Source organism: Uranotaenia lowii, chromosome 2 (genome assembly GCF_029784155.1).
Source record: "Uranotaenia lowii strain MFRU-FL chromosome 2, ASM2978415v1, whole genome shotgun sequence".
NCBI classification, from domain to species: Eukaryota; Metazoa; Arthropoda; class Insecta; order Diptera; family Culicidae; genus Uranotaenia; species Uranotaenia lowii.
Window position 1 is genome coordinate 420,029,219 of NC_073692.1, and position 19,735 is coordinate 420,048,953.

The following is a 19,735-nucleotide window of genomic DNA, read 5'->3' on the forward strand; positions in this document are numbered from 1 at the left end:
AGAGTCTCAAAAAAGAGCTCCAGAGAGCCTCAAAACTCCCTCAGAGAGTCTCAACAAAGTTCAATTTAATAACAGTCTCAGGCCAATCTCACGAGATCAAAAAAGCCCTCAAAGAGTTTGAAGAAAGGTTCAAAAGAGTCTGCAGAGTCCTGAAAGAGCGTCTAATGGTTTTGAAAAGAGCTTTTAAGGTTGTTCTTAGAACAGTCAACAAAGGGTATCGAATCAATCTAAAATAATTTTAATAAGGTCGCAAAGGAGTCTCAAACGAATCTCATAAGACTCTGAATAGAACTTTAAAAAAATTTCATATGTGTTTTTTTCTTATCAATTTGAGAAACTGTTTTGCTTTCTGATTGGATAAATATTTTTTCTCTTGTCTTTATGTTTATTTTCAAACCTCAAATCGGTAGTTAATTTACTTGTTATTTTTATTTTATACAAAAAAATTGCTTCTCCTCAAAGTTAGTGATGTTTGTTTCGATTTGGTATTGAAACTTTAAATTGGCAAAAAATGTCAATTTTTATCAGGTTTTCCACATGGTAACGATTATTATTTGGTTTAAGAAGGTCAAAATTCGACTAAAATATACAAAATTTGAAATTGACGTTAAAGAGCCACCCCAGCAAACATTATTATTAGAGATGTACCGAATATTCGGTCGGCCGAATATTCGGCGCCGAAAACCGTTATGCCGAATATTTGGCTCACCGAATAGTTGAGCTAAGTATACGGCCGAATAGGCCGAATATCTACTACAGACTTGTAAATTTTTCAAATAACTTTGGATAATTGATAAAATATCCAAAATTTATGTTGTAAAATCTACACAATCATTAAAAACTTATGGTTTCAGCAAAACACCTAAGGTGTATCAGCGTATCTTTCACTGTAAATTGTACAGGAGAATGCTGAATGGTATCGCTTTATACTTTGAATATATTCTTCATATTTGAATATATTCCGGCTTACCCATAAATTCAATAAAGAATCCAGATAAGTCAAATCTGGTCGGGATGTTCAGATATTGTTTAAAACTTCCCAAGTTTTGTTCGGGTTCGTTCAGATTATTTGCTAAATCAAATTCCTCTTTTAAAATTTTTTAGATTTTGTGTTCAATAATGAGTTTTCGAAAATTTGTAATTGTTGATTTATTTACACATTATTATTACACATAATTTTTTTTAAAGTATACATAAATTTTTCCCTTTTTGATTTTTTTTTTCAAAAATCGTCCTGAATGAATGATCGTGTGGATACGTATGGTAGAAAATATGATATGCTCAAAGTTAAAGATGATCAATCTTTTCAACGACTTTTTTGAAGATATTTAGCTCAAATTCGACCTTCATCTAGTTCAATATCAGAAAAGCAATTTCAAATAGCTTGGCACCTGTTTCGACATGTTTTATCCCAGATTTCACAGGAGCACAATCTCTTTGGTGATAAACGCCCTAAAAGCGACTGGTCATCTGTTGTTTTTTCAGTTATCAACATTTCAAAAATCAGAAAGACTTCTACTTAAAAAAAAAATCTTGTAATACATCACCCGATAATATTATCTGGTTAAAAATAATCGACAAAAACATGAGGGGCATTAATATGGAAGAAATAGAAAGCATTGAAATAATCGCTTTGGTTTTTTCCTTAAAACTCAATAGAATATTCGACCGAATATTCGGCCGAATATTCGTTTGGCCGAATAGTTGAAAAGGTCAATATTCGGTATTCGGTCGTTTGCCGAATACCACTATTCGGTACATCTCTAATTATTATTTAAACAATTATACCAGACTAGCTGACCCGGTAAACTTCGTTTTACCTTCTAAAGTATAAATCGTAATAAATGTTTAATTTCATCTACACGTCCTTAACTGCATTGTGCTCGCCAATAGATTCTTATGGAAATCGTAACAAATAAAGTTTAATTTGTATTGGGACCCCCTATCATCAAAAGTGAGATCCTTGAAACTATTATACAAACCATCTCTGACCCAAAAAAACCCTCGGATACCAAATTTCACTTCATTCCGACCGACCATTCATACGTGATGTTATTACAAAGAAAACGCCTCCATTTTTATATATAAGATGTGAAGAGATAATTTTGTATGGGGACCCTCCTTTCATAAAAAGTGAGATTCTTGAAAGTATTATACAAACCATCTCTGACCCAAAAAACCCTCGGATACCAAATTTCACTTCATTCCGACCGATCATTCATACGTGATGTTATTACAAAGAAAACGCCTCCATTTTTATATATAAGATTAAAAGACTGTATTAAACTTACCAAAATAGCATATAGCTACAAAGGGGGAGAAGATATATCTACAATGGCAAGATTCCAACGATTCGATTTCCTCACAAAATGTAAAATAAACGATTTTAAGTAATTTGAGTAAAACGAAAAAAAAAATTCTCGACCGAGAAATGAACTAGTTCTCCGAGGTTTGGCAGCCGGTATCTTACCACGATGCCAACTCATTAGTTGATATGATCCACGCTATTGCTCTTTAGGTGAGATTTTTTTTTCACGAACCGGTCAAAGAAAGAAAGGGAGAGATCGGATAGGGTTTCCATCGATGAACCGCCTATTTATCGTAAATCAGTTCACTTAAATTCCCAACTTTTTGGAGACATTTTTACGAATTGACTAAACAGCTTTCCGACTATTTTTGGGCAAAGCTTGTCGTAAATGAATGATATAAAATCACTCAATACCAACTTGTTTGCGATGGTTATTGAAAATGTCTTAATAATCGATTTGTATTATCATTTCTATTACGATTTCATGTTAGCAGCGAAAACTTCTCGTCCTAAGAGCCGCTTGCGGCTCGCGGGCCACAGGTTGCCGACCACTGTCCGAGGTGATTTCTTAAACCAATATCGCCATTGAGAATACATTCAAATTTTTAATTGATGAAAAACTGCTCTGAATTGTTGTTATACGTGTATTACTTTAGATTTTGGAGTTGAGTTTTCCATATAAACGGACCATACATAATCAACATAATAAATCGATCTTATTCTTTGCATAGTCCTAAATTATCATAAGAATGCATGACAATTGCAACTTTTGATCGAGTTTAAGTAGAAAACGTGAATTGAAAAAAGAATCGGTTCATCAATTTTGTCGCCAACAACAGCAGAAAAGTTTGGTTGAAACCGAAATAGTTGAAAATAGAGAAAAAATTTTCAAATCTCTTCATTTTTATATTGAAAAATGTTGAAATATCACTTGTTGTCATGTGTGTCTATATCCCCAAAGCTCCCATTATGTTGGAAAATATTTTTTAACCATATCAGTCCGTTCGGCACATGTGCACACTCACATGGCGGTCGAACCATCCATAATTAACTGTATCGAAAAATGTAGCGCCTTCTCTATTGGGTACTTCTTCTTCAATACAGTTAATTGATGTGGGACAAAGAATTTAGCATGTGGTCAAGCTTCTATTTCAAATGCTCTTCGCTCTTTTCACCACCTTAGAATTTTCTTCTGATCTTCTATCCGTCTTTCATTTCAACTCTTCAACCCTCACCGATAAAGCCGCAAATTCATTTCACATATCAGTAGATTTCAAATTCAAAATATCTCTGCTAATGCTGTTGATTACCATCGAAAAAATTTTAAATTACACAAAATTGCAAATGACAGATACTTCATTTTCACCAAACACAAGCAGCATCAGTTTGTCAGGAAAGAATGTGTCAACGCTTTCACGAGTAGTTTGCTTCCGACGAAACGGGCCAGCAAGAGTTGAAAAGTCAAAGATCGTTGTGTGACACCAGCCAACAGGTCAATAAGCCACCTCTGAAATACGCTGAGCCCGACTAACTCTTCTAACATTTTGCTCGTCCAACCAACGCAAAGCAACGCCAGCATGGTTTCATTTAAACAACTCGGTAAAAGCGAGAAAGTCTAAATTGAAAACAGAAACAAACAAACCTGTATCCTGCAGAAAATTGCCATACCCCGTCCCAATCCCAACGATACGCGAAAGACTCTTTCCCTCTAAGGACAAAACGGACGATACCGACTAGTATTGCAGTGGAAGGACATTTTGCTTTTTGTCATTTTTATCGTATATTTCACACTGTCTTCCAGCAGAAGAACAACAACATCCATCCAGAGGATCTCCTCACATGTCACCGAGCTTTATCTTGCTGAAACAAAAACCAACAACATAAAGGCAGATATTCAACCAAAACCACTCTCTCCACAACTCCAACTCACAGCCACAACCCATAGCAATCGCTCGAAGGAAAACCGAAAACAGAAAACTTCTTCTCTCCGATTGTTCAACCCCTGATGTTGATCGAACTCTCGAAAGCATCTTGGTTCCAGCAAAAATGGAGCTGCTGATGCTGCCACAGCTCACCGGTACCCACGGTTTGATTGTGGACTCCACACAGCTAGACACACAATCTTATAGTTACAACTTTTCATCTGTTTGACAAGCGAAAAAAAAATAAATAAATAAAACAAAACAAAACTCCAATCGCTAGGACAGTGTAAGGACAGGAAAGGATCCGCAGAAGAAAGGGGGCAGTGTCAAATCGAATCGCATTTGTAATGACAATCGGAAAAGTTTGTCGATTGAAGTTGTCTCGGGAGGAGTAAGAGAATTATCGTCGATATGAACTTGATGATAGCAGCAATCGACGAGACCCGTTGAAGGCGAATGGTTTCGATGTTTTGTGAAAGAAAATTTCAATTTATGAAAATTTTAACATTTTTAAACAGTATGTCCGTCATATTTCAAACAAATTTTTCCTTTGTAACTTAGCATAGTTATTCATGCAACAAGTTTCAGAATGTGGATTTCTTCTGCACTAGTCGCAAGTTTATCCAACGAAGCTTGCCGAGTTCTGAAATGTTAAGGTTTAAAAACTTTATGATTTAATACGATACTCAGAAATTTCATGAATGCTACGTACTAATCTCATTCAAAATTCACAAAAATCTTCACACTCTCTGGAGCCACTTTTTTTTCTATTAACGTTTTGCCTGTTTCTTCGAACCTGTGTTTTCAAGGAAAAAATGCATAATTTTACAATACGTATTGAAATTGTAAAAATATTTAAAATGGTCGAATATGCAAAATTTTCAAATTTTCAAATTTGTACAAATTGTAGAAATATAAATAAGTTGTGACATTAGCTTAGCTTAGCTTAGCTTGGTTGACTACTCACATCCACCTTAAACTATGAAATTCGAAAATGCTTCATATTAAGTTTTTATTTTGTTAATTAAAACAAATCATATTTTTATACGGCATTCAACAACTTTACTATTAAAATCACTTTAATGCATTTCGAACTCCACAGTCGCAGGCGTGGCTCAGTAGAACAAGTTCCACATTGCCAATGGTTGCTACTCCGTGATTGACCGAGGCCATCAATTTTGTACAAAGGTCAAAAGAATGGTACTTGGGATTAGTAGCTCATTCTCATTGTACAAAACTGATGCTCTCTCTTTGATCGTCAATAACGGCGCCGGCCACGTCCTAGTAGTCAATAGATAGTTGGGAAAAATAGAGAAAGGGATGAAAGGTATAACTTTGCGCTTTAGGACCGAGGTCACCTCTGCATCCTAGCAAATAATTTTGTTAAGGAGAGTGGGCAAAAGGATATGATCTGGAGACACTTTTGACTGTGTTGTGATCTTAAAAAATGAACCAAATATACTCCTGTACTCATATTGTTTGTGTAAAACGCCAACTATAAACCAATTTAGCTATAAACTACTTCTAACATATTAACTAAGAAAAGATTGGATTTAAACGCATCGTTTGAATATTAGAATTCATCACTATTATTTGCAACATTTTGAAGCACTTTAAAGAAAAATGAAATTTTCGAAATTTTTTGTATAAAAATCGTATATTTTTCATGTAGCAGAGAAAACTGTTTTTAACTAATGGCTAACTTTCGCATAACTTTATCGTTTTTTCAAGCCCGCTACAATTTTAAGTAAAAAAAACTAAATAAGGTCTTCTTCATCGCGATAATTTGAAATATTTAATGAAATCTGGACACATGGGAAAAATTTGAATAATATTGCTTTAAAACAGTTGTATTCAATAACAACCCAGTTTATTTACTTGAACTATCTACCAGTTGAATTAAAATTTAGATACGCCAAGATATAAGAGGTAAATAGGATACCATCATACCTCTACTTTTACAGTTTTAAGATGCGATTTAAACAATTCGAAGCTTTCCTGAAACACCATTCGAAGATTATCTACGAAAAAAATCCTAGCAAAACCTGGTTACAAACAACACCAAAGTTGTGATTATTGTTCATTTGAGAATAATAAAACAAACATTCGAGGTTGCTACCGTGTGACACATTTGAAGTAATCCACAAAAATTACAAAAGATTTCTAGTGTTTAAGTCCCTATACGCTGGCCACATTGAACCTACATTGAACCTAGAAAATAAACTATCATTTGTTATAGGCAAAACCTTACATTGAAAGCGAAGCGATAATTAAAATAAATAACAGCTATCGTGTTTTAAAGCGGCCTCATGTTTATGACATGTACTCAAACGTTTACAAATCTTACGTTAAGTTTTTGCCAAAAAAAATCATATCAGCAGGTATTTAAATTTTTAATCACGAACGGAAATCAAAATTTTTAAAATCGAAATTTTACTCAAATGGATTTACACTGCAAAATAAACTAAAGTATAAATAGAAAGTATAAATAGAGTAAAATAAAGGAACGGGCTCACCAAAAATGCCAATCCTATAGGATCTAAAATATAAATAAGTTGTGACATTAAAAAAAAAGTCTATACCTATTTTAAAAATGTCAATATCAATATACAAAACGAAGTTTGTTAATAAATACTAGTTTTTGAGAATTTTGTAGCAATTGAGCCTCTGGTCCCTTTTAGGATTGATTTAAATTGCAATTTCGATTGACTTGGTCGATTGAGGGTTTTCGCCAACATAAAACCAGCATCTCAGTAAGAAAGAGAATTTTTACGACAATTCTTAAACAATGCAGGAAACAATTGAACGGCTCGTTTCTGAAGCTTGGGTTTTGGTATCTTCTGAGTTTTCTTGGACACGGTAAAGCCCCCGAAGACATCAGACCAGGGATCAGCGCTCTAATGGTCGTAAATTTTGTGGATTGATTTTGATTATCTCACGCGCGTTGGACTTACTTCCTTCGTCCGTTTCATCCTTCGTGGGTTGGCGTGTCTCTGAACATCACGGCCACATGATGCCGCATGGCCATGCCCTCCAACCCTGGAGTTTTGCGCGAGGTCACAAGTTTGGCATAGTGATGTGGTTATCGCACAACAATGGCGGAAGAAGTTTATTAATTTATCGCTAATTTGATGATGAGGCAATTTCCTCCAGGGCGCAATGACTTAGGCCCCCTGAAAAAGTTGGCATCTAAGACTTTATTATTTTGGTCGTTTCCTGCTGGCCGTTTTGCTTGACTGCTTGCAGCCTGGATGTAAGACATGTACAATAGACTGAGTCGATTTGGGGTCATTTTTGAATTTCTTAAACCCTGGGGTCTTAAAAGCTTCGTTTTGGTCCCAAACTCCTCCATGATTTTTTGTAGAATTTTTAAGTAACGTTTACATGAGTAAATTTGAACTTTTAGGTTTGTATGGTAAAATTGAATATTTTGTACTGAAAAATCAACATCAGTTTTGTTTCTTCTGTGGAACCGAGCCAGCTGATGGTTTTTGTGCCAATTTATTAAATTCCTTAAGGAAATTTTCCGTTTAACAACTTTGTCGAAGACCGTAACTTCGTATTTTATCAGACAAAAAAGTTATTAGGTGATGAATGGGTATATATCTTTTCGCATTGATAAACAATAAATTTTAATGACATCACTGCAGGGTGCATAGCGAGGTATTGCATGACTCCTTTCCATGCAATACTTTGCGAGGCTCAATCAGTGATGTCAATTGAATTTATTGGTTATCAATGCGAAAAGACATACCCCTGTTAAACAGCTAATAACTTTTTCGCCTAATAAGATACGAAGTTACGGTCTTGGACAAAGTTGTTCAGCGGAGAATTTCCTTAAGGAATTTTATAAATTGGCACAAAAACCATCAGCTGGCTCGGTTCCACAGAAGAAACAAAACGGATGTTGATTTTTCAGTACAAAATATTCAATTTTCCCATACAAACCTAAAAGTTGAAATTTACTCATGTAAACGTTACATAAAAATTCTACAAAAAATCATGGATGAGTTTTGGACCAAAACGAAGCTTTTAAGACCCCAGGGTTTGAGAAATTCAAAAATGACCCCAAATCGACTCAGTCTAATGTACAACATCATAATCGTGGTAGGATTTTGATATTCTCGCTCCGATTAGGATGGATACATCATATGGCTTTGGCAGCTTTTGACTGTAGTAACAGTTTTGATAAGATTTGATTCGGAGAACATTTCTGGAGGCTATTAGCTTGATTGGCATCTTGGTAATGGGTACAATAGTATGTTGCGGATATTACTGTAAATGTTCATAGAGATAACGTGACATTTACAATTTCATATTAAATGCCCAAGGATGCTTGATTGGAATGCATTAAAAATTTAGGTTAGCATCGAGAAGTAGATAAGGGAAGCAATGCAGTAAATAAGACAAGCTGTTACTTATAATGGTGATACTTTTCACTGATTTTCACGAGTCACAAGAATCTTTTCCGTTGATTCGTTCAAATTGTAAAAATTTTGCTTAGGATTCTTTCATTTCTGATCAGTTTGAAGTAAAAAAACAGATTAATCAAACACCTTCGATTTGTTGTAAAAATTAGTCTACCGGTGAGGTTAGATTCCCAGAAACCTAAAAGCGATTTTTTTTTTTTTGAAAAGATGCCCAACCACGTTGCCCAAAGAATTTAACGTTTGTTTTAGTAACTTTTAAAGTGTACAAAACAAGGATTTTGAGAAAATGACTACGTAAAATAAAAATAGCTGAAGTAAAATACGATGCGGTAACGTAGGGCTTTTAAGCAATAAGAACATTGACAAATCCAGAGCTGTTATAAATTGTCACAAAACAAGCGATTGATAAAATAAGAAAGATTTCCAAGTTCGGACAAAATGGGCCGCATGGGTGTAATATTAACAAAACTGGCGAGAAGGCTAAATTGACCAAGTTGAAAATATAAACATAAATCAAAAACAAAACAGACAAAATCGACATAATTAATAAAATTGACAAAATCGACAAAATTAATAAAATTGATAAAATTGACAAAATTGACAAAATTGACAAAATTGACAAAATTGACAAAATTGACAAAATTGACAAAATTGACAAAATTGACAAAATTGACAAAATTGACAAAATTGACAAAATTGACAAAATTGACAAAATTGACAAAATTGACAAAATTGACAAAATTGACAAAATTGACAAAATTGACAAAATTGACAAAATTGACAAAACTGACAAAATTGACAAAATTGACAAAATTGACAAAATTGACAAAATTGACAAAATTGACAAAATTGACAAAATTGACAAAATTGACAAAATTGACAAAATTGACAAAATTGACAAAATTGACAAAATTGACAAAATTGACAAAATTGACAAAATTGACAAAGTTGACAAAATTGACAAAATTGACAAAATTGGCAAAATTGACAAAATTGACAAAATTGACAAAATTGACAAAATTGACAAAATTGACAAAATTGACAAAATTGACAAAATTTACAAAATTTACAAAATTTACAAAATTTACAAAATTGACAAAATTGACAAAAATGACAAAAATGACAAAATTGACAAAATTGACAAAATTGACAAAATTGACAAAATTGACAAAATTGACAAAATTGACAAAATTGACAAAATTTACAAAATTTACAAAATTGACAAAATTTACCTTATTAACAAAATAATTTAAACAAACAATTTAAATAAAATAAAAAATTATATCATGGTTTTAATATTGACAAATTTTAAAAATTGTTGAATTGACTGAATTTTTAAAAATTATATATAATGAGTGTAGATATCAATTAGTCGAAAATTTCAAAATCAGCAAATTGACAATATTTTCTTAATCTCAGAAATCAACAAAAATTACATATTTAAAATATTTGGTATCATGGAAAAAATCGATAGGCATGATTAATTTGATTTGCAAAATTGACAAAATTGACTAAATGAGGTAAATTATTTATTTTCTATCAAAAATTGATAATATCAATGAGAAGTAGGCGTTGGCTGAAAATTGCACAACGCTGCTCTCTCCTGTCAAAATTTCAAACTTTTTAGTGGAAAAAGGAAAATTAAAAAAAAAAAATAGAATTTTGATCAATGGTGACTAAATTAACTGTTTTTAAGCTCCAAACCAGAATCATTTAGTTTTTTTCGAAGGTGTTGATGGAAAGTAACCGTTGGAAACTCGGGTCCTTGCAAAATGGGTAATGCAAGGTATCTTTATTATCTCATAATTAAAAAAAAAACTGTACAAATGTTTCATTTATTTGAAGTTTTTTTTTTAAATGGAATTAACAAAGAAACGGACTATTATACAGTTTTTTTCGAACGATAACATAGCTAGAGAAATCAGATTGGATGGGCAAAATGATGGACTTAGGCCAGCTTTAAAGGTCAAGTTTGAGAAGGTTTTGAAGTTTGCAGCTCTAAGCGTTCACAGTTAAACATTAATATTAATTTTCAATGTTACTATTGCTTTTATGAATTATCAGCTGATCCGGTGGTTTTGGCTACACCTTCCAAAATTGAATGAAAATTTTTAAAATTGTTGAAATTTATATTTTTGTGGGTATAATTCTTAAAAAAAAAATTAACGTTATTTAGAATTCTGCAGCTGGAGTTTTGAATTGAAATAAAAAGATGATTTTAGCTAACCTTATGATTATTTAACTTAATCCCTAAATTAGATTTCAAAAATCTGGAATTTAACTTTGTTTTTTATAAACTTCATGAGTTGCCATGCCACAAAACTTTTGCCAAAATGTTTGTTTTACTGATTTGTGAAGCCCATCCTCTTCTACTTCCAATCCGGGAAGCTTTTATAAAAATACTAGCTGATCCCATACGAACTCCGTTTCGCTTTCAACTTGGAATATGTCATGAACAGTTTGTATGAAAGTCAATTGTCAAGCATTTTCCAGATTCATTGTTAAGTAATAATTGCAAAAATATAAGACGATCACTTCGTCTGTCGTCTGCTACTAAATATGAAATCAGGAATCAAAAACCACGTGTATAAATTTCGACTAAATCATTGCATAACAACGCAATTATTGCCAAAAATCTAAACCCCTTTCGGGGGCTCTTATATAAATTTTGATATCTGAAATTTATTGCCCTTCCCTCAAAACTCCCGTGTGCAAATTTTCAAAGCAATCCATTGTATAATAACGTCAATATTGCTAAAAACAGTGAAAAATTTATTTATATGGACGACCCCTTTCGTCGACCCCTGGCAAAATATTTGACATCTGAGATCGATTGTCCGTCCCTGAAAACTATCGTGTGGAAATTTTCATCCCAATCCGATGTATAATAACGTCGATATTGCAAAAATATTGAAAGGTTTATATGGACGACCCCCTTTGCCGGCCCCTTAAACTGAATTGAATACCTGAAATCCATTGCTCATCTCTCAAAACCCTCGTGTACCAATTTTCCTCTAAATTCGATGTATAACAACGACAATATTGCATCAACAGTGAATAGTTAACATGGACGACCCCGTTGGCCGATCCCTGATTTTAGTTTGGATAAGGAAAATCAGTTTTATGTCCCTAATAACTCCTATGTGCAAATTTTCATCCCAATCTGATGTATAAAAACGACAATATCACTAAGATACTGAAAATTTAATATGGACGACCCCTTTTGCCGGCCCCTTACACTAAATTGGATACCTCAAATCGATTGCACGTCACTCAAAATTATCGTGTACCAATTTTAATCTGAATACGATGTATAATAACGTCAATATCGCAAAAACAGTGAACAGTTTATATGAACGACCCCTTTGGATGTCCCTTTACACAAAATTTGACACCTGAAATCGATTGCTCATCTTTCAACACACTCATGTGCCAATTTTCAACACAATCCGACGAAAAATAACGTCAATATCGTGAAAACAATATTTGTCTTGTATGGACGACCCCCTTCAGAAGGGGTCATCCAAAAATCTGAAAACATTTTTCATCCTTCCTGGTCCTAATGAGTATCCATGCCAAATTTCAGCTCTCTAGCTCTTAAGACGGCTGAGTCTATAGAGGACAAACAAACAAACAAACAAACAAACAAACAAACAAACAAACAAACAAACAAACAAACAAACAAACAAACATACAGAAATTGCTTTTTATATATATAGATTCTTAGTTTCAAAAAAACATCACATGCTACATTTGGCTTCATTTTTTTTATTAGGTTTCGAAAAAGCTCGCTTTCTATGAACTCACTGCAAGAGGAGTAGGGTCTCGAATATTAATAGAACTGTTTCTTGTGTCCTAATCCTATTCCATGTGAAATATTGTTCCATTTTTTCAATAAGTTCTCGAGTTGTGCAACACTTTATATGGGAGCCTTGCACCTCCCTTCCTCTAGCCTCCAATGGAAGAATGCAGGGATAATCATATAACTATTGCTTGTATCACATGCTCTCCCATTTCGAATTTGGTTCCATTTACTTGATTAGTTCTCAAGTTATGCATTTAAATTTTGAGATCTCCTTTCCCTTTCCTTTTACCCCACTGGATGGAGAGAGTTGAATCAAATATTAGTAGAATACTTTTTTGTTTTCATGTACCATTCCATGCCAAGTTTGGATCCATTTGCCCGGAATGTTCTCGAGATATTAAATAAAAGTTGTATGGAAACCCCACTCCTCCCTTTTTATCTGGGAGGAGGTTTAAATAATCAGAGAAATACTTTTCGTATTTCCTCCCATGCCAAATTTAGTTCCATTTGCTTGAGTAAAGCAGCATCCCTTCCTATCTCCATACTGGAAAAAGGGATGAACACCAAAAATTCAGAGAAACATTGATTCTACCCTAAAACCCTTCCATGACAAACTTAATTCAATTTGCTCGATTTGTTCTCAAATTTTACAAAAAAAATGGAAACCCCCTCTTTCCTATCGCTTCACTGGAAGAAAGGAGGAGTGCCAAATATTCATGGAACCATTTTTCGGTCTCTAATACCATCCCATGCAAAATTTGGTTCCATTCGCTTGATTAGATTTTAAGTTATGCAAAAAATTGTAAGAAATCCCCCCTTCCCACCTCCCGATTTGCCTACTGGAAAGAAGGAGGGGTCTCTAAGAATCATAGAAGTATATCTCGTTTCCAAAACCCTCCCAAATTTCCCCTCCTTCCATTCGTGAGAGGGGGGAGGTTCTCAATTTAAAAAAGGATCCTTCCCCGGCTAAATTTGAACTGTCGGTGTTGAAAAAAATGAAAAAATTGCAGCTCAACAGCATTTTTTTCAAAAATCTTTCAAATCATTTTTTGTATTTTTCATAAAAATTATTAAAAATTATATAGTTCATAGTGCGATGTATTATATTTTTGTAGAAAATTGTAGTACTTCAACGTTCAAACTTATATCATTTAAAAGAGTATGAATTTTTTTCCTATTAAGTTTCAAATCCGGCTTCAATGCATTAGAAATTTTGGAAAAAAGTGACTGTAAGTGATGAAAATCTGAAAAAAGCAGATAACAAAATGTATGAAAATCAGCTATTCTTTAAAAAGCTTTAAAAATTCAGTTTTTGGAATTTTAAGTTATAATGATGAAATATTAGAAAAATTTCCTAAAATCTGCCTCTTCACACATTTTTTTTAACTTTGACTTAAACAAAACATACGAATTATTTATCAAAATGTGCAGATTTTGTAACATGTCACATGTTTTGTGGACGTGCTCTTTAAAAAATAAAACTGTTTGAATCACTTATTGCCAACACTGATTAAAAAATATAACTTATTTATATCCAAAAACATTTTCGGGTTTGAGTTTTGCTCTCATAATAACTTGTGATGATTTTTTTGTGTTTTTATTTTCCACCATCATCTTCATCCTATCATCTTCTTTGAAAAATAATTTAACTTTGCTTGTTACACTTTAATGTTGTGAACTGTGACATGAACAACTTTTACAAATGATTAGATCAAAAGTACTGTTTTGGATCCCTTTTCAATTTTTTTGTCGTCTATCAAAAAATGAATGTCAATATCATTTATTCCCAACACTGATTAAAAAAATGCGCTCCAAAACCATTTTCAGGTTTGAGTTTCGTTCTCACGGGGATGGGTTCGAAACAAGTAAAAAACTTTTATATCAGAAAAGTTGGCGCTATTGAATGGATAATAAGGGTTGCTTTAAATAATATGTTTAGAAAATCGAAACATTGAAGATTATAAAGAATTTATTTGTCAATTTAGCTGAATGCCAAAAATGTTCCTGTAATGAAATCCGCTGACTTACAAATTATTAACCTGGTACGATGGCCAATGTCGATATTTTTCATCCCCTACTCAGTATTCAGTAGCCAGTATCTTAAGTATGAATCATTTTCCACTGGCACTGGATGGTGATTGTGGCAGCAGATATTATGCCATTCCGGGCCAGCCAAACGAACTCACGTGCCCTCATAAAAGCTTCCGATGTGTTTGTGGTGTGTGTCCCCAAATCACACTCAATTGTCCATAAATTCTCGAGCTTATGGCTCTGCTGGCCCAGCACTCTCCACTGACTGCCCACACAGAAGGGAAAGCAGCTTATAAAACCTGACACGATCCGACCCGCGCACTTACATGTTTCTATGGCCGATCTCAATTGTTGTGGATTGACTCAATTTTTTTGAGGAAATAGAATTTCATTTCAGGGAAACATATTCAAGTCAATTATTTACATATTCTAACAAAATTTTTGAGTATGACTTTCTTCAGAAGAAAATCCATTTAAATCAACCAGAAATATAGCTAGTTCAACAAGGAAATGATAAAACAATACTACCTCACAGACTTTGAACCGCGCTAGCGTCTTAGCTGAAGCCATATTTTCCGCCACTGGATGGCCCGGAACCGGAACGCTCTGATGCGAATTTCGCGTTTTACTACATTACTGGGTACAAGGGGGTTTTCAAACGATAGGCCCAACATATCCCGTACGATGTTCCCAGCGAAAAAGCTCACCGCGAAGCTTCACACTTTCAAATTCACTCACACATACACAAAAAAAAACCCATTCCCGAATATGGACATACAGTTTCTGTCGGCCGTGATGTTCTGCCGATGACGCCGATGGTGATGATGATGATGATGCCAATGGAAATCGTGTGTTCGCCATGATGCTGGACCATTGTTCCGGAGACCATAAATTATACAGCTAATATCCTGTGTTCCAACTTACATACATAGATCCAAACGAACGACAGAGACTAGGACAAAAGTAGAAAAAAAAAATCAACATGACACTGACGGTGAACCTGTCAATTCGGACCACCACCCCCTTGATTTTGGCCCCCGGAGCAGGGTTGACATCGTTCGTCGTTCCGGTTGAGGTCCCTTGAGCTAGAAATTCGGCGAAAGCTACTTCCCTGGTTGTTTTCAGAAGTAGCAAAGGTATCTCCCAAACGCTTCTCGATGGCGCACTTGGCAATGGCTGGAGCTCTCGGAACGAACAGAACAGAACAGTGCTGCGATGGCAATTTGGTGAAGGTGAATGTTGGTACAAATAAGGCATGCATACGTTATGCGCTAGCCAATGGATACATAGGAAGGCATCCTCCATTCAGCCATTCTTTTAGCTCTCTCGCTCTGCGTGCATTTCGGTGTAGAGCATCATCATAAATGATGGAAACTCGATCTGTTTGTTTGGTGAAATCTGATGCTGGGGATGTTCCATCTCTGATAACTTTGAAGTGTAACAGCATTCAAATACCTGTGCACATTTCTAGCTTTTACTCCCTGTGTTTAGAATGTGTAAGTCGGATTTGGAAGGATGTTAAAAATAAATAACCAAAGGTCAAACGAAAAACTGTCCATTACTGTGACTAGAACAGTGCCTTAAGTTTTCCAAATTGATTTTTATTTTTTAGAAGTAGATGTGATTACAAAATTTAGGAGTTTTTCTAAAAGATATTCTGTCTTCTTCATCAATTTCATAAAATGATTGCCTTTTTTCCACTGAAATAGGATATAATTTGATTATAACCAAATTCAATTTAAAATCGCAGACATTGATATCGTTTAAAAAAGCGATTTTGTATTGCCTTTCGAGGTAACCGTTCCTCAATTTCTCGGACTCGTCGCTTGAATACCCCGAGTGTTCGCAGGTCCTCTTCAAGCAATATCCACGTCTCATACCCATAGAGGACAATCGGTCTAATGAGTGTCGTGTACAGATTACACTTCGTGCAAGGGATAAGTATTCTCGACAGCAGTTGCTTGTGGAATCTATCGAAGGCACGACTTCCGCTGATCATTCGCCGCCAAATCTCACGGCTGGTGTCATTTTCTGCGGTCACCAGTGAGTCGAGATAGACAAAGTCTTCGACTGTCTCCAGCTCGTCGCCCGTCGATTGTGACCTTGATATCAACGGGTGGCTACTAAAATTTTGGAATTTTTTTGAGGCCCAATACACAAACATAAACAAGCTCAGAGAAAAATGAGAGTATGTTTGTGTTAGCTTTTCTTTTTCTCTATTCGTCTGTATTTTGTTTTGTTTATGTTTGCCCAGTTTTGCTCGAAATGCCGATGAAACAAAAAGCGTTTCGCGAGCGCATTGTACAGTTCTACGAACCGTTTGTATGTATGTTGGTTATCCACCATGGGCGCACGGTTTCACCGCATTTTCTGCCTAAGTATGTATGTGCTCACATCAGGTGCGATCCTATGGGGGGGGGGGGGGGTGAGCGGCAAAAAAAACCGTTACAAAATATCCGCAAATGCTCGAATTTTTTGAAAAACTAGAAACTTTCCCTAGTAGTTATGCTTTTAAATAATCAAAAAAATTTCACTTCGTGGGAGTGTTTATTCAACAGAAAAATTTATTTATCACTTTAAGGCTCATGATTGGAAAAAGTCGGCCCACCAAACGCAAACAGCTGTAACTTGCATTTCCCTCGACCTAATTACACCAAATAACTTGTTGAGTTATCTAGAATGTTGACTTTAAATTTGCTAACCATGTATCTACTATACATTTGAGCTAGGTAATGAAATGTAGTGACAATTTTTGTAATTATCACTAATTTCCGTTATTTGCCTAAATTCACATGAGTGAATGGTAATAAATTTAGTATTTGTTTCACATTCTGAGCATCTAAATTCTTCGTTTTGTTTTGAATTTAAATGGAATGACAAGTTTGAAAAAGTAAAAAAGAAAGGGTGAATGGTTATAACACTGAAATATTTGAAATATTATTTCTGCTGACGTTATACATTTTTCGCCTTTATCATACAGTTTCTTTTTAAATCCGCTCAGATAGAAGAAAAAAATTCCTTGAATAATATACATATGTCATGTGATTTGCAATTTTCATAAATTTTCAGACATTTCTACCATGTTTTCTGGATAAACAGATCTTAATGGTTCATAGAAGTTAAAAAAGACCATTGGTGTAAAATAACCTTTCTAATTAGAAATTAAAATTGTAGTCAAATTCCCCATCGGAGTGATTAATTTTCCTGTAGGCTATTAAGAAACGTATGACTTCAATTTGCAGTCTTACTTTCAAATCATTATTTTCAACATATTCTCCAATATTACACAAAACCAATTCAGTCGCAATATACAACATCGTGTTGATGCCGCATTAAATCTATTTTTTATCAATATGCGGGCAACGGAAGGTTTCTCGAAAATCATCAATTCAGAATCAGGACAAAATCTTATATATAAAATGGAGGCGTTTTCTTTGTAACACCATCACGTATGAATGGTCGGTCGGAATTAAGTGAAATTTGGTAACCGAGGGTTTTTTGGGTCAGAGACGGTTTGTATAATAGTTTCGAGAATCTCACTTTTTATGGAACGTGGTCCCAATACAAATTCAACTTTAAATGGAACACAAGCCATACAATTTTGTTACGATTTCCATAAAAATCAATACGCGAGCACGATGAAGCTAAGGACGTGTAGATGAAACTTAACATTTATAACAATTTATACATTAGAAGATAAAACGAAATTTACCGGGTCAGCTAGTATTCTAATAAAACTTAACTTTAAAGATAAAAAGCTAAAACGTACTTATCTAAAATTCAAATATAAATTAGATTATCTAATTGTGTATTTTTTCGATTGTTTACAGTTGAATTATTAATCAAATAAATTTCACAATGTCATATCAGATGTATAAAGCTGAACTCATTCCAAAATCAAATGCAGTACTATTTTCACTTGCGTTTACAAGGAATGATAATATTGCAAAATAAGAATTTAGGTTCTCAAGCTTAGTAAAGATTCTCTTTCAATAATTTATTTTACCCCACTTTTCCATCATTGAAATATGACTCATCAAACTTCAAATAAACCTATATCATGAAATTTAAAAATAAACAAAACTATCACATCAAACATTCAAATTATGCATGACTCTGAAAAATTTTCAAGTATTGCTAAACAGAAATCGAATATGAAATATCAAGAGCTCAAAAAATAATAGAAAGAGTTTTGATTTTAAAATCCTTTTTAAGTTTTCTAAATTCAAATTATCGCGTTAAAACACGAGAGATTCCAGCAACAATAAACCAAAAGAAGAGATAGTGTGTTTGTAACTTATGCGTTCCCAATGAGTTTTTAGCGCCAGAAAAGAATTAATAGTATTTATTAAAGCTGTATCAACATCAAGAGTTGGTGTATCGATAGAGATTTTAATTCATCTCCCGAACTTAAAATCTACATTCACAATTATAACGCAATGAAACAAAATTCATATTCTCCAAGGTGTAAAGAATTTGAAAACTGATTTGCTCTTATTTAGGGGCACAGGATGCAAATTTGTATTTTTTCTATCAGTTCTCGTTTCTGGAATAACTTTTGCAAATACACTTTTCAGCAAAAGTGTAAAACATAAAAAAGATTTAGGAAAGAAGATTTTAACTTTATGATCAATTTCCCTGAAACTGTGAGTAATTAAGCGTGAGTTCTGGGCGACAAATTTATAGAAATAAGTATGTTTCTTCGTTTTGTAAAATACCGGAATTTTGAAAACCTTAAAATTAAAATAAATTCTGAATATTTTTTAAATACACAAGAGGAAAATTTTTTCAGCCTTCAACAAAGATGTTAAGTAGATCAACATTTTCAGAAAATACTTAAAGGGGGGGAAGGGTCTAACGGGTAAAAAAAAACACCATTTTCACGATTTTTTTAGAGCTATCGTTCAAACAAATGTATTCAAATTTTTTGCATTATACAAAGCATTGTTAAAAGAACATTTAGTAATTTATTCGTAGAAAAATATTGAAAAATGAGCCGGTGACCGAGCACTTTCGAGGATGCTTTTAGAAAACAGGATTTGCGGTGGACACTGTATCTCAGCACAGAATCATCTGAAGTCAAAAAATCAGAGCAAAATATTTTTAATAGATGTTTTTCTGGACCCCAACGTTTTTATTCAACTTAAAAAAAAATTTATGAAATTTTTATGGCTGTTTGAAGTAAAAACTACGATTTTACACGAAAAAATTCGCCATTTTTTATCGGTAAAATCTCCCC

The 19,735-nt window shown here is 33.8% G+C and overlaps 1 protein-coding gene across 2 annotated transcripts in view; it reads right to left on the reverse strand.

Annotated features, from left to right (window-relative positions):
- The window catches only part of LOC129740978 (uncharacterized), a 284,659-nt gene that overhangs the window by 202,836 nt on the left and 62,088 nt on the right, over positions 1 to 19,735 (reverse strand). The window lies entirely within an intron of this gene.